The 13328-nt window shown below is 50.2% G+C and overlaps 1 protein-coding gene across 6 annotated transcripts in view; it reads left to right on the forward strand.

Annotated features, from left to right (window-relative positions):
* Positions 1–13328, forward strand: part of MYO9A (myosin IXA) — a 1236948-nt gene that overhangs the window by 1060097 nt on the left and 163523 nt on the right. The gene's annotated exons all lie outside the window — the stretch shown is intronic.

Here is a 13328-nt window from a genome sequence, read left to right on the forward strand (position 1 = left end):
ACCACAGTCCCTGCATGCCTCTTGACACTCTGAAAGGGGTTGTGACTATTGGTGGCAGCGGTGAGATGCTTAATGTTTAGGTGCATGGATACAGAGGTGGCATTGGCCATTTCCAGTTTGCACCAGTAGTGCAGTTAGTCCTGTTTTTTATTCTTCTACTCACAAAGGCAACATGCATAGACAATGGAAAACACAGGGTTGAGAATTGCTCTCCACGCCATCTCTATAAATCAGATTAAGGATTATTGTCGGGAAAGAAGGTGGAGAATGATAGGAATAGGGAGAGAGTGGTACTTGCTAATTTCATTAGGGACCAGTTTCCGATACTGGGTGAAAGGAATGAGGCTTTATTTGACTCTGGGGAGGGAACCATGGTAGGGGCCTAGGAAGAGAGCGCTTGTGATTCAAGCTCTAGGATCCCTTCAACACCGATATATCCCAAACACATGCCGAGTCTGACCCCTAAGTCATTCACCATGACCCTCACCACCTTTAGTTTCTAGAATATCTCGGGTGTGTACAACACATCGGATTTCTAGGGTAATACTGGCCCCAATTCCAGGAGTAAATTCCTTAGGTGAATTGAGTCTATCAGAGCTTGCAATTTGCCCTTCAGAGAGTTAAGGCTGAGGAAGATGAGAAAACCAGAGTTCGAGAGGGAAAAGCGAAGACTAGCTCACAGGCACCCCGAATAGCAGCATGGCACTTGAAAGATAGAAAGTTAAAAGATAAACTAGTGGAAAGTACAGAGATATACTTCCAACACAATGTAGGGTCAGTAGTCTCACACTACACCCTCTGGGCGACATACAAGGTGGTGATACGGGGATGGGTCCTGGCCGTAATTGTGATTAAGAAAAAGGAAGAAAGTATACGATACCAAACCCTGGAACGACAGATTAAAGAACTTGAGGCCGAGATAGTAAAGGGAGGAGTTCAGAGGGCGGACCTGATAGGTCGCCTGCATGCTAGACAACAAGAATTGAGAGATATAACTGAAAATGCAGCAAGGGCGGTGCAAAGGACACTCTATGATGTGCAGGAGAAGGCCACCAATCTCATTGCATGGCTGGACAGGCTAGATAGGGGTAGAAACTGGGTGACTGAGATCCACGACTCTACATGGGGAATACATACCAGAGGAGGGGAAATTGCAGAGACATTCGCAGCTTACTACGAAGACACATACAGCTCCAAAACCTTTAGGTCCAAAACAGACTGTGAAGAGCTCTTTGAAACAATGGCACTAGGCACCCTCTCCGAAGAAGACAGACACATGCTGGGGGGTGACAGTAGTGGAAATAGAGGGGGGCACTTGAGGAGCTGCAGTCAGCGTCGGGGCCTAATAGCCTCCCCTAGAGCTGGTTAAGTGTGTGGCCCACAGGATCGCACCTCACCTCCTCAACATGTTCCTGGCTAGCAGAGTCCGGGACGCTCCCAGCTGATTAATAGTGTCGCCACAATAGTCATAGTCCCAAAGAAGGGCAAGCCGGCAACGGACTGTGGCACTTACCGCCCAATATCACTGCACAACATGGAGCCAAAGGTGGTAGCTAAGGTCCTGGCGGACTGGTTGAAAGGAGTCATAGAGTCATTGATCCATCCTAACCAATCCAGCTGTATGCCGAAACAAAGTACCCGTCTCAATCTAAGACGTCTGTACTGGGTGATGCACCTGACTGAGAAGTCGGGAGTGGAGAATGCGGCCATTCTCTCATTGGACGCGAAAATAGCATTCAGCAGTGTAGAATGGGACTTTATCTTCACAGGCCTGCCCTGAATGGGATTCGGCCATAAGTTTTGCTCCTAGGTCCGCCTACTCTATACTGTGCCGCTTGTCAGAGTAACGGTAAACGGCAACAACTCCCAGGTGTTCAGGCTCTGAAGGGGCACGTGCAAGGGATGCCCCCTGTCACCTGTGATATTCACCCTGGCCCTGGAGCTCCTGGCAGCCTGGATACGAAGGGACCCCTTGATCAGGGGAATTATGGGAGGAGGAGGATGGGAGGAAAATATTTCTCTATACGTGGATGATATCCTGCTCTATGTGACAAGGCCCCGCTCCTCGATACTGAAAATTCTCCACATCTTCGACCTACTCGGGCTAACCAAATCAAGTGGGACAAGTCACTAATTTACCTGCTCTCGATGGGCTATTTGGACCTGCCTATCCGCTGTCCGGTCCAGGTGATGGGGGAGGGATTCCGTTACCTGGGGGGTCCACATATGTAGAAGTGATAAGGAAATCTTACATCACTGTTTGCTCCCCCAAATAGAAAGCTTCCAAACAGACGTGGCCCACTGGCGCATGTTACCCATTTCCCTAATAGGAAGAGCGATTCTTTTCAGAATGATGACCTTCCCACGCATGCGCTACGTTCTCCAACACACCCCTAAAAGGTCCCTGAGGTCTGCTTTAATAAAGTCAACAATACATTGAGGGCACTGCTGTGGGACGGTGAGCGGCGTGCATATCACTAGTATTTCTACAGCGGGGAGTCTTTGATCTAGTGGTACCAGACCTCCGAGCTTACTACTGGGATTGCCCTATTGGAAGTGGTGAATGACTGGGTATTTGGTGGGAGGGACAACCCGGCCTACAGAGGGTGAATCACTGGGCCATGGGTAGTGGGGGGGTACCCGTCACTTCTCTGTGGAGGGGCAAAGAAAGGTACGCTTCCATTTTACACGCAAGCAGTACTACAGGCTTGGAAAGCAGCCAACCGTCACCTGGGATGGAATAACAAGCTTACAGCAGAAACTCCGTTATGGCATAGTGACAGTCTGGGAGAAGGGAAGAAGCTGCGCTGCCACGTGCAGTTGCACTTAATCAGCATAGATAAGCTGGGGAACGTCTGGAGAGGGGACTCACTAGTAACCTTTGGAGAATTACAATCGGAGTATGACCTAGCCCACAGGGAGGTATTCCGATATCTGCAGCTAAATCATGCACTGCACTGACACCCGAAGGCGAACAACTACCGGACTATTCCCATATGGAAGACCGATTGCTTCTTGACCCTATTCCCACTAAGGCAGTCTCTTTAATTGGTAAAAAAAACTTGGGCCCAATAGACGAGGCGGAATGGGGTGAAGCTATTCAGAGTACTAGGGAAATGGTAATTCAAGCTTGGCTTTGCCTGGTGCAGCTCCGAGTGCTACATAGATCATATCTCTTCAGGTCCAGGATACACAGAATGGGCCACTCTGAATCGACCGAGTGTGCTAGGAGATGTGGCGAGAGGGGCACCTTCTACCACATGCTCTGGGAGTGTTCCTCAATTCATTGCTTTTGGAGCCGGGTTATAGAGGTAATGAAGGAAGTTACAATGCTAGCAATCCCACTGGAAGGGAAAAGGCTTCTTCTAGATATTACAGGGGATGAGAAATGGCTCAAACACCCCACCAAATGGCTGTCAACCACGGCAGGGGTGGCGAAACGTAACTTGGCCAGATTATGGGGGCAACTAGATCCCCGACGGTTAAAGAGTGGAAAGACGACCTAGACTGGTGTCAGTTAGCAGAGCGATTAACATACTGGGCCCGAGGATTCCCCCGTAAATTAAAAAGATTTGGGGACCATGGATGCGGCACAATGGATCCAACGTGGTAGGATGAACAAGGAGGGGAAAGGAAATTCAACCCAGCAGGGAAGTAGTCATCCATCTCCGCCGCCCCCCAAGAGGATAGCAGGCTGCTCACGAGACAGGTGGGGTTCAGGGGGGCAAAGGGTAATTGCCGATGTAAAGCCCCCTGCGTGTGGCCAATACTGCCTTTGCCGTATGCTGTATATAATTTGTTGATTACGAATAGCTGCTTGATAAATAGACTTTTATGTTTTTAAACTAGCTCAATGGGAACAAGAGAGGAGGTAGGAGAGACAGTAAAAATGGGCCTAGGAGAAGAAATTGTGTGAGAGAGAGGAGAAACAGAGTGTGGGAGGAGAAACAGAAGGAAAGAGAAAGATAGCCAGAGAGAGAAAATTAGGATGGCAGCAATATCAGCTCTATTTGGTGACTCTGCATCCATCCGTTGCCCTCTGAAAGGAGTTCTGACAGAGGCCATAACATCAGCCCAGAGGGTGAGTGATTTTCAAGCTCTATCTGTTGCCATTCGTAACATTACCTTCTATACAGACAAGCCGGTTCTCTGGGCTCATGCATCCTTCTTGCCAAAGGTGGTTACACTGTTTCACATTGGTCAATCCATCACCCTGCTGATGTTCTTTGCTCCACCTCACACCTCTACAGAGGATTAGTGTCTCCATCATCGGAACCTGAAGACGACGCTGAGCTTCTATATTGATTGTACCAGACATCACCTTGTGGACGATCAGCTCTTTATTGGTTCGTGAGGGCGAATATGAGCAGAGCGGTGCAAAAACAGATCTTCTTCCACCGGATCAAGCTCTGCATCAAGCTTTAGCTTAGAAGCAGCCTCCTGAGGGCTCATTTGACCATTGCCAAGGCTGCTGCTTCTGTGTTGACACGCAGAGTGCCTGTCCACCACCTCTGGCATGCATGTTTTTCAGATCCAGTCTGATGCCTGGGGAATATTCAGAGGCAGAGTGACGGCTATACAAATACCTGCCTCAATAATCATGCACGACTTAAATTATTTTTTAACTCTGGTTCTAGGTTCTAGGATGTATAGAAAAAAAATCAAAATGCAGGGCTGGGGTATGGCCAACAGCAGTCTTTGTCTCAGAAAACCCCTCAAATAAATCTGTAAAGCTTTTCTTAAGGCTGAGGTTTCAGGTTTCCCAGTTGCCAGAGTCTTCTGTGTTTGTGTTTTTTGTCTGGAAACCTGAGCCTTTGACCCCCCATGTACAATTCTTGTACACTTTTAGAACAACATAAATAGTACTGCAGAAGAGGCAGGATGGCATCTGTGTGAGCGGTCGCATTAGCTGCTCTGTTGCCGCTTGGAAACCTTACATTGCCGGAATAAGGAGAATCGGTCCGGCGCGAATTGAGAAAATATTGTTGGAGATACACATGACCTCGCACCACCCACAATAAGGAGCTCAAGAGGGGAAATACCAATCAGGTCGCCCTCCACTCACAAGCGACAACAAACAAAATAGACCTGATTGTAAAGATCATAGTCCAATTCCTATTGTTGAGCTACTACCTCAACCCAACCGCTGGTTTCAATCAATTACCAGACTTCTCCAGTCTCAAATGTCCATAAAGTGTATTATTTTTTTTATGAGCACATTTATCAGTCAAACCCATATAAATATACCCCCTAGTGAGAGGTGTATACAAATCAAAAAATTGCGAAAAGGTGAGAAAGTCCCTCACGTGTGCATCACCAGAGGTTCTCATCAGTTTGCCTATGTTTCTCATCATCGGTGACTTTTTCACCTATGAAAAAAGAAAGAAGTAAAAGTGTCCAGTAAAAGAAGATAGAGGTGAAGACAATAATATGTGTATGTCAGAGGAGACCCCGTAGTTTGTGAAAGAATAAAGTATTTCTTAAGATTGACATATGTAAGATTCCAATTTTATTCAAAGTTGTGAGCTTACTGAAAGTTTAAAACCAAACTGCATGTTACAGACCACTTTAAGATGGGCCAACATGTTTCATTGCCTGTCTTCTGTTGCGGCAATTTCGTCAGGGCTCGAGGTCGAAGTTCACCTCACTGGACATCAATTTCTATATGTAGAGTGACTGATAAACACAAAGCACTGATTAAAACTCCCAACCAGTTAGGACATTCTCCATAACATCTACTAAACTGTAACTCAAAAGTTGACTTACATGATAATTTCAGTGTATATGTACCAGGTGGTAGCCCACAGCAGTCATACCTGCTTCCTACCGTGTCAGGGGGTGAGTTTCCTTCAACCGTTACTCCCCCAACGGCACCGTCCATTACCGTTAATATACCTGTGAACATATGCAATCAGTGATCATTCTGTTCTCAAGGGTAACAATGTCTCCCCAACTCAATTCGTTTCCGTGCACCATAACGCCGCCATCCCCACTGGTTTAAAGTTACACACACTGAACAGAGGCAAATTAAAATCTTAGTCCCTTGCCGACTCGACCCCAATTAAACAAGTAAATTACCCTACAAACTGTTTGACACAACCACAGAAGCGCGTAACCCCTCTTTGGCAAATTCCATGAAGTAGTCATGCCTCAAGGTTCTCTCACCACCCACACATTGGTTACAAACACACTCTTACCGCGTTTACCCGTCTACTGAGCTCTGTCTCATCCCAGCGTGTTTCTGCTCTCATCGCACTTTACTTTCAACAGCATACCCCGGAAGGGCAACGTCATGTGACTTTGCCTTCAGTGACATCGCGTGACGGCCCCATCGCGAGCGCCATATTTTAGTGATGTTTTATTCTTTTAAAACTTTTTTAAGCACCCACTGGCTTCTGCGCTTTGTACTTTCACTGCACAAAAGAGATCACAAATATACTGTTGCAGACGCTTTACTCATTTCAAGATTGTCACTGCCTCACCGACATCAGTAGATTAAGACTTCTTGGTTATGTCCGTATGTAGATGTGCTCACCCCGCTGTAAGACTCTGGCCCCTCTTATTGAAATGGATCGGAGCCATCAAAAGACAGTCTCTATCAAGGAAAGCGGAGGCTCATCCCATCCCTTCAATTGTATAACGGCCCCATTTTCAACCTCAAGACCCTAGGCAAAAAATATAATAAGCCGGTACAGTCCTACTTCCTAACATTCAAGGGAAGACTGTGTAAGACTAGGGCATTCACTTACTGCTGTGAATCCAACCACAGAAGTGATAAAATGGAACCAATGCAGTGATGCTTCCCATCTAGCTCCAAGAGTGTAAATCTGATTATATAGGACATCCCATTCTAATCGGTCACATCACGTCAACCCTAGTCGGTCAAGCATCCTCACTGACACCAAGGTTGCAATCATCATCTCCTTGTACAGGTACCTACAGTGGTGAATGGAAGCAGGTTTCGAACGCCAGTTATTTATCTGCTGGTCTTATTTCACTCAATAGAATTATTGAGGCCGGAGTGCTCTGCCTCCTCAGAAAAATTCCAGCGGGCCTCCTTTCTTGCAAGCGTTCCATCTACATTGCATGCCTCACACACTACTCTTTCTAGCACAGTCCATTTTAATGCTCTAAAATCATGATGTTCCTGAAAATGGCATACCAGTCGTGTGGCTAGTGTTCCAGTTTTTATTGTGCTCAGGTGTTCTCGAATTCATACTTTGATTTTTCGTGTGGTTAGACCTATTTAACAGGGCCGGCTTTAGGGCAGTGTGACCGGTGCGGCCGCATTGGGCTCTGACCTTTGATGGGGGTGCTTACCTCTGGGAGGGGCGAGGGGGGAAGTGCTGTGTTTAGCAATATCTTATGATTGGAGAAATGAGACATTTTTGCACGGTGGTAGTGAGAGAATCTGAGGAGGCGGTAATGGTGTGTGGGGGTGCCAAAAATGATTGTCGCACCGGGCGCCACCAGCGCTAAAGCCAGCCCTGCCATATAATGTTGGCCACACTCACAAGTGAGTCTGTAAATCATGTTGGTGGTATTGCAGTTGCTGAATTTGTTCAAATACCATGTCTTACCTTTCAGCAACTGCACACTACTAGTCTTTTCCGTCAAATCACACACTGAACATACACATGACCTAGCTGCTCTTCTGGTCCTGGTCTGGGACTGTGACACAAGTGTCGGTAGCACTATCAACAGCAAGATCCCTGGTGGTTTGCTGTGCAAAGTGATTCCTCTTGACGACTGCCCCAGCTCTCTGTGGAGAGGCTGTTGGGTCCGAGTGGCTCATGAACAGGGATTGCACCAGCAACAGAATGCCTCCCAAAGCGGCTTGAGTTGTGTGAGCAAAGACATCTGATGCAACTACGATACCTGCAAATGGGAGCCTAATCCATCCCCAGCGCGCCCCCAATCAGGAAAAGCAGGTGCAATAACCGCCAGCAGCAACATGTCAACACTAAAAAGTAGAAAAGGCTCAGAAGCTGCCATCACAGTGGATGGGAAAAAGGATGACAACATGTTACCGGGGGAGAAGCAAGACTCTCAGGGTAACCAAGAGCAGCAGCAACAGATTATCACTGAATTTTACATGGCAGTAACCGTGATTGCAGGAGACCCATAGGTGGCAACACCTAAAGAAACGGGAGGGATGGCCCTCTGGTTGAGTGCAAAGCACGGAGCTGAAGTTCTTCAAGCACCTTTGCTATACTGGCAGAGGGTCAGTGGGGACCCCCGAGGCCACTGGAAAATGTGCTTGGAGAATCTGTCCAAGGGGCAGGATCTGGGGATATCGATATGCAGGCACATACCATTACCCCCTTGGGACATAACGGAGGCTATTGGTCAGCCGGTAGGCAACGCAGAAAGTAATCAAGCAGCTCAGCTGCCGTAACTCTCTGCTTGGAGCAATACTCGATTAGCACACAGAAGGGGGCAGTGGGCTTTAGAGGGCTGGAAGACTCTCAGGATTTAGGAGATAAGTTATTTTCTCTAACTGTTGGCTCGGACATCAGTTCTGCAGATTCAGAGACCGGGAGCATTCTCCAGACCTCTAGCTCTAGCCTCGGCAGCCAGCATTATGGGCCTGGAACTGTGGTAAGAAGGAAAAAGCAATCAAGAAAGAGCAAAGATGCTCCACAGCAATTACGTGCCTCAGACTAATAAAAAGAAAACAAGGACCAAGCGCTACCCTAAAGTGGGATTACACAGAAAATGTATCCGGCACAAGCCAAGGAGCCCTCTTTAAAACTGATTTATTAGTCCATAATACAACATCAAGAAGAGACTCGAGTGGATGGGGGAAATAACAGGCTGGCCACAAACAAAACTGCTATGGGTTGTTAGGAAAGTCGCCAAAGCTTGTGCAGAAATAAGTGTGAGATTAACGGATACAGAAGAACGTACAGCTTATTTAGGAAAACAGTGTTCCCAGGGCCCAAAACCACTCAGAAGCACAAGGCGCACAAATCATTGATATTTAATGGAAACTAGAAGATTTTGAAAACATGTAGCACCGTAATATTTTGAGAATGTTGGGTATTCAAGAAGGAGCTGAAGGAAATGATATCTGGGCCTACACGGTGAACCTGATAAGGGGCACTTCTCTGAGCTCCAACAAGGGAACTGGAATTTCAATGAGTGCATCGTTATCCATTCATGATGAAGAAATCCGTCCAGCCACATGCCGGAGAATCCCGGAAGCCAAGAGCTATAATCATTTACTGCGGGAACTATTTGATCCGCAAAGCAGTGTTTGCAAAAGCCTGTCCAGATGCTAAACTGACTTATGAAGGACACTCCTTTTTTTCAAGGCCGGACTTCTGTCATGCAACAGTTGAGTAGGGAGCCCCTCGTGTGGCCAGAGGTGTCAGAGCCTTGTGGCCTCCATTTCCGTCTCCCCCCGGTCTCGTGGAGAGTGAGGCGGGTCCCTGGGGATTGACGGCCTCATTGAGGAGACTGGGCAACGTGAGGTGAGGTCCCGTGAGCCGGGGCCTGCCAAGCTCACTGTCAGTGCCTGGAACCTGCCCATCAGAGACCGCGGTGAGTGGGGATGAACCTGGAGCATTTTTGGTGCCGTGAGTTGGCCTTGGAAGAGCCCTGTTGAAGAGATGCTGGAGGCTAAGACAGTTGATTCAACCATGTCAGGCACTTAGGGCTGTAGCTTACCTAAGGAATCCTGCCCGCCTGAAAATAATTTTCAATACTAAAACAAGAGTTTTTACCTCGGAGATAACAGCAAAAGAATATATGGATGAAATGGTGTAGCTTAGATTATGTAAATTAATGTTGAATATCTTGAGGGAAAAAATGTTTGGGTGTGTAACATGATGTAGCAGGATAGGGGTTGGTTATCTTTGATGGTGGGGGTTATATTCAATCATAGGTATAACAGTAGTCTTATGGCCCTGAGTGGCGGGGGAGGTCTCGAGCACAGATTTCATCACCCAGACGACCATCGGTCTGTTTGCCTCAAAATTTGGGTTTGGAAGGGTGCGAGGGTGTTTAGGGGGTGGGTAGTAGTGGGTCAGGGGTACCTTGGGGGTATGTTGGGTCAAGGGGGGGGGCTGGGTCACCAGGGGTGGTATAAAATGGAAAAAAACAATGATATGTGAGTAGATTTAAGAGATTACGGGAAAAGCTGTTGGTTGTGGACTGATTTAGCGGTTATGTTAGTGGTGCCCGCATCATGAAAAATTATACCAGCCAAGATGATGAAAATACGAACTGCAACATTGAATGTATGTGGCCTAATCTGACCATGACTCCCGGTCCTGCAGGGGACTGTCGAGCCATGGCCCAGAAGGCCTTGAGGGAGCGGCGCCGGAAGCTGCTGGAGGTCCGGCACTCGTCCCAATGCCGCTCCAGGTCCAGAGACCGTTCCCGGGACCGCTCGTCGCAGTCGTCGCTCCTTGGGCTCCAAGTCTTTGCCCTCGGAATCCGGTAAGCGACGACATAGAAAGAAGTCGAAGAAGCGTGTTCGCTCTCCGACGTCCCTCCGTCGGTCTTCGGATGCAGACGAGGGGGACAGGTGTTCTGCCCCTGCGGCTCCCTTGGAGCCTGGGAGTCCCGCGGCCTACCCGCCTTACCCGGGTCTGTCGGCGACTCCCGAACAGGTGCAAGAGTTTCTTGCCACCATGGACCGCCTCCGGCACCGCAGTGAGTGCCGTACGTTCCACCCTCGCCCCGGTTCCAGAACCATTTCATTCCTACCTGGGATCCGCATTGGGAGACGGCGCCGGCCCTGCCCCGGTCGGCACAGTTCACGGCGCAGTTTCCAACACCGTATGCCCCTGCTCCTGCTCTGCCACCGCGACAGGTTCCTTCTGCGACGGAGGTGGAGGATGGCTGGGAGGGGTCCGAGGACCCTCTTGCCCATCAGTGTGACTCCGAGCAGGACTGGGTGGACGATCTGGAGGACGCCGGCGACCTCGATGTCTCTTCTGACCTGGGGTTTGCCTCTCCCCCACCTACGATGGAGGAGGGCGCTTCCTACCCGATGGTGCTCCATCGGGCTGCTGAGGGTCTCAACCACGATCTTCCTACAGTGGCCCTCAAAACTAACCTCCTCACCAAGGTGCTCCAGACGGCGTCTACTTCATCAGAGCCACTGCTTCCCTTCAATGATGCCCTCACCGGCGTCCTGTTGGGCACTTGGTCGCGACCGGCCATGGGGGCCCCTGTGGATAAGAATGCCGCCAGGCGTCACTGCTCGGTGCCTGATGACCCCGCGTTTCTGACCACTCATCCCATGCCTGAGAGTCTGGTCATCCATGCCTCGACGTCGCGGAGTGCTTTTCCTACGGCTCCACCGGATAAGGACTCTAAGAAGCTGGAACATTTCGGTAAGCGGATGTTCTCTTCGGCCAGCTTACGGCTGCGGTCGGTGAACCCCTGCTTGTTGGGCCGCTATTCCCACATGGTGTAGGATACCGTTGCTCAGGTGTTGCCTCAGTGTCCTGAGGACGTCCAGGCTGTACTTTCCCAGACGGTTGCTGAGGGTAGGGATGCAGCTAAGTTCACCATTCGGTGTGGTTTGGACACCGCTGACTCGTTGAGCAGAGCAATTTTTACAACTGTGGCGCTGCGTTGCCACGCCTGGTTGCGATCTACTGGGTTCTCGCCCGATGTCCAGAGCTCGCTCATGGATATGCCCTTTGATGGCACTCGCCTGTTTGGCGATAAGGCACTGGAGCGTTTTAAGGACTCACGGGCCAAGTCCTTGGGTCTTTTCACGAAGAGCCCAGCCACTCCTGGTTTTCGTTCTTTTCGTGGCCAAGGCAGGGGCACCCAGGCACGTTCCTTCAGCAAGCCTGTGCAGAACCAGCCTCAGCATGGCCGCAAACACGATTTCTGCCGGGGCAGCTCTGGGAATCAGCGTGGGGGTCAGTCCACCTCTGCCCCCGCTGCTTCTACCTCCAAACCTTCCTAATCCGAGCTTTGTGGAGCACCCCACACCAGTGGGTGGCAGGATCCGCCACCACCTCCCCCACTGACACGATATCGCATCGGACAAGTGGGTGTTGCAGATCATTCGCAGGGGTTACTCCCTTCTGTTTAAGTCCTCCCTTCCAGCCATGCCACCTCGGTGCCACCGCATGTCGGGGGATCACTTGGTACTTTTCCAGCAGGAAGTCACAGCCCTCTTGGCCAAGGGGTCCATCGAGTGCGTTCCTGGGCCGGAATTAGGGAGTGGTGTTATTCCCACTACTTTCTGGTCCCCAAGAAGGACAAAGGGGGCCTGCGCCCCATCTTGGACCTCCAGAACGTCAATCGCTTCCTCCAGAAAGAGAAGTTCAAAATGCTGACTCTGGCTCATGTCCTGGCTGCCCTCGACCCTGGAGACTGGATGGTGACGTTGGACTTGCAGGACGCATATTTTCACATCCCCGTCCTGCCGGCCCACCGGCGTTACCTGCGGTTCACGGTAGGCCCAGTGCATTTTCAGTTTGCTGGACTCCCCTTCGGCCTTACAAGCGCGCCTCGGGTGTTTACGAAAGTGATGGCAGTGGTCGCAGCTCATCTGTGCAGGTCAGGGGTGTCAGTCTTCCCCTACCTCGACGACTGGTTGTTGAATGCGGGACCGCCCCAGGCAGTCATCAACCACCTCCAGACTACGGCCGACCTCCTGCATTTGCTGGGGTTCTCCATCAACGTGCCGAAGCCGCACCTGAGTCCCTCTCAGAAGCTCCCCTTCATTGGAGCGGTTCTGGATTCAACGCTGTTTCGGGTTTATCCTCCCGAGCAGCGTGTCTGGGATATTCAGGCTATGATTCCGATCTTTCAGCCTCTGTCCTGGGTTTCAGTCAGGATGACCCTCCGGCTTCTGGGCCTGATGGGCTCCTGCATCCTGCTGGTGACACATGCCAGATGGCATATGCGGGCTCTGCAGTGGGACCTGAAGCTCCAGTGGGCGCAACATCAGGGCAACCTGTACGATCATGTCCAGATCTCGGAGGGCACTGCACAGCATTTGCAGTGGTGGCTCAAGAATCGCGATTGGGTCAATGGCAGATCCCTCTCCCTTCCCCAACCGGAGCACACAGTGGTGACGGATTCGTTCCTCCTGGGATGGGGAGGCCACTTGGGAGAGGCGGAGATCAGAGGCCTTTGGTCTCCGGCGGAGTCCTGGCTCCATGTCAATCTGTTGGAGCTTTGGGCGATCCGGCTTGCACTGAAGGCATTCCTTCCCTCTGTCCGGGGAAGTGTGGTGCAGGTGTTCACGGACAACACCACGGCCATGTGGTATTGCAACAAACAGGGCGGGGTGGGGTCCTGGACCCTATGTCAGGAGGCTCTGCACCTCTGGACATGGCTGGAACATC

This window comes from Triturus cristatus, chromosome 3_1 (assembly GCF_964204655.1).
Source record: "Triturus cristatus chromosome 3_1, aTriCri1.1, whole genome shotgun sequence".
NCBI lineage: Eukaryota > Metazoa > Chordata > Amphibia > Caudata > Salamandridae > Triturus > Triturus cristatus.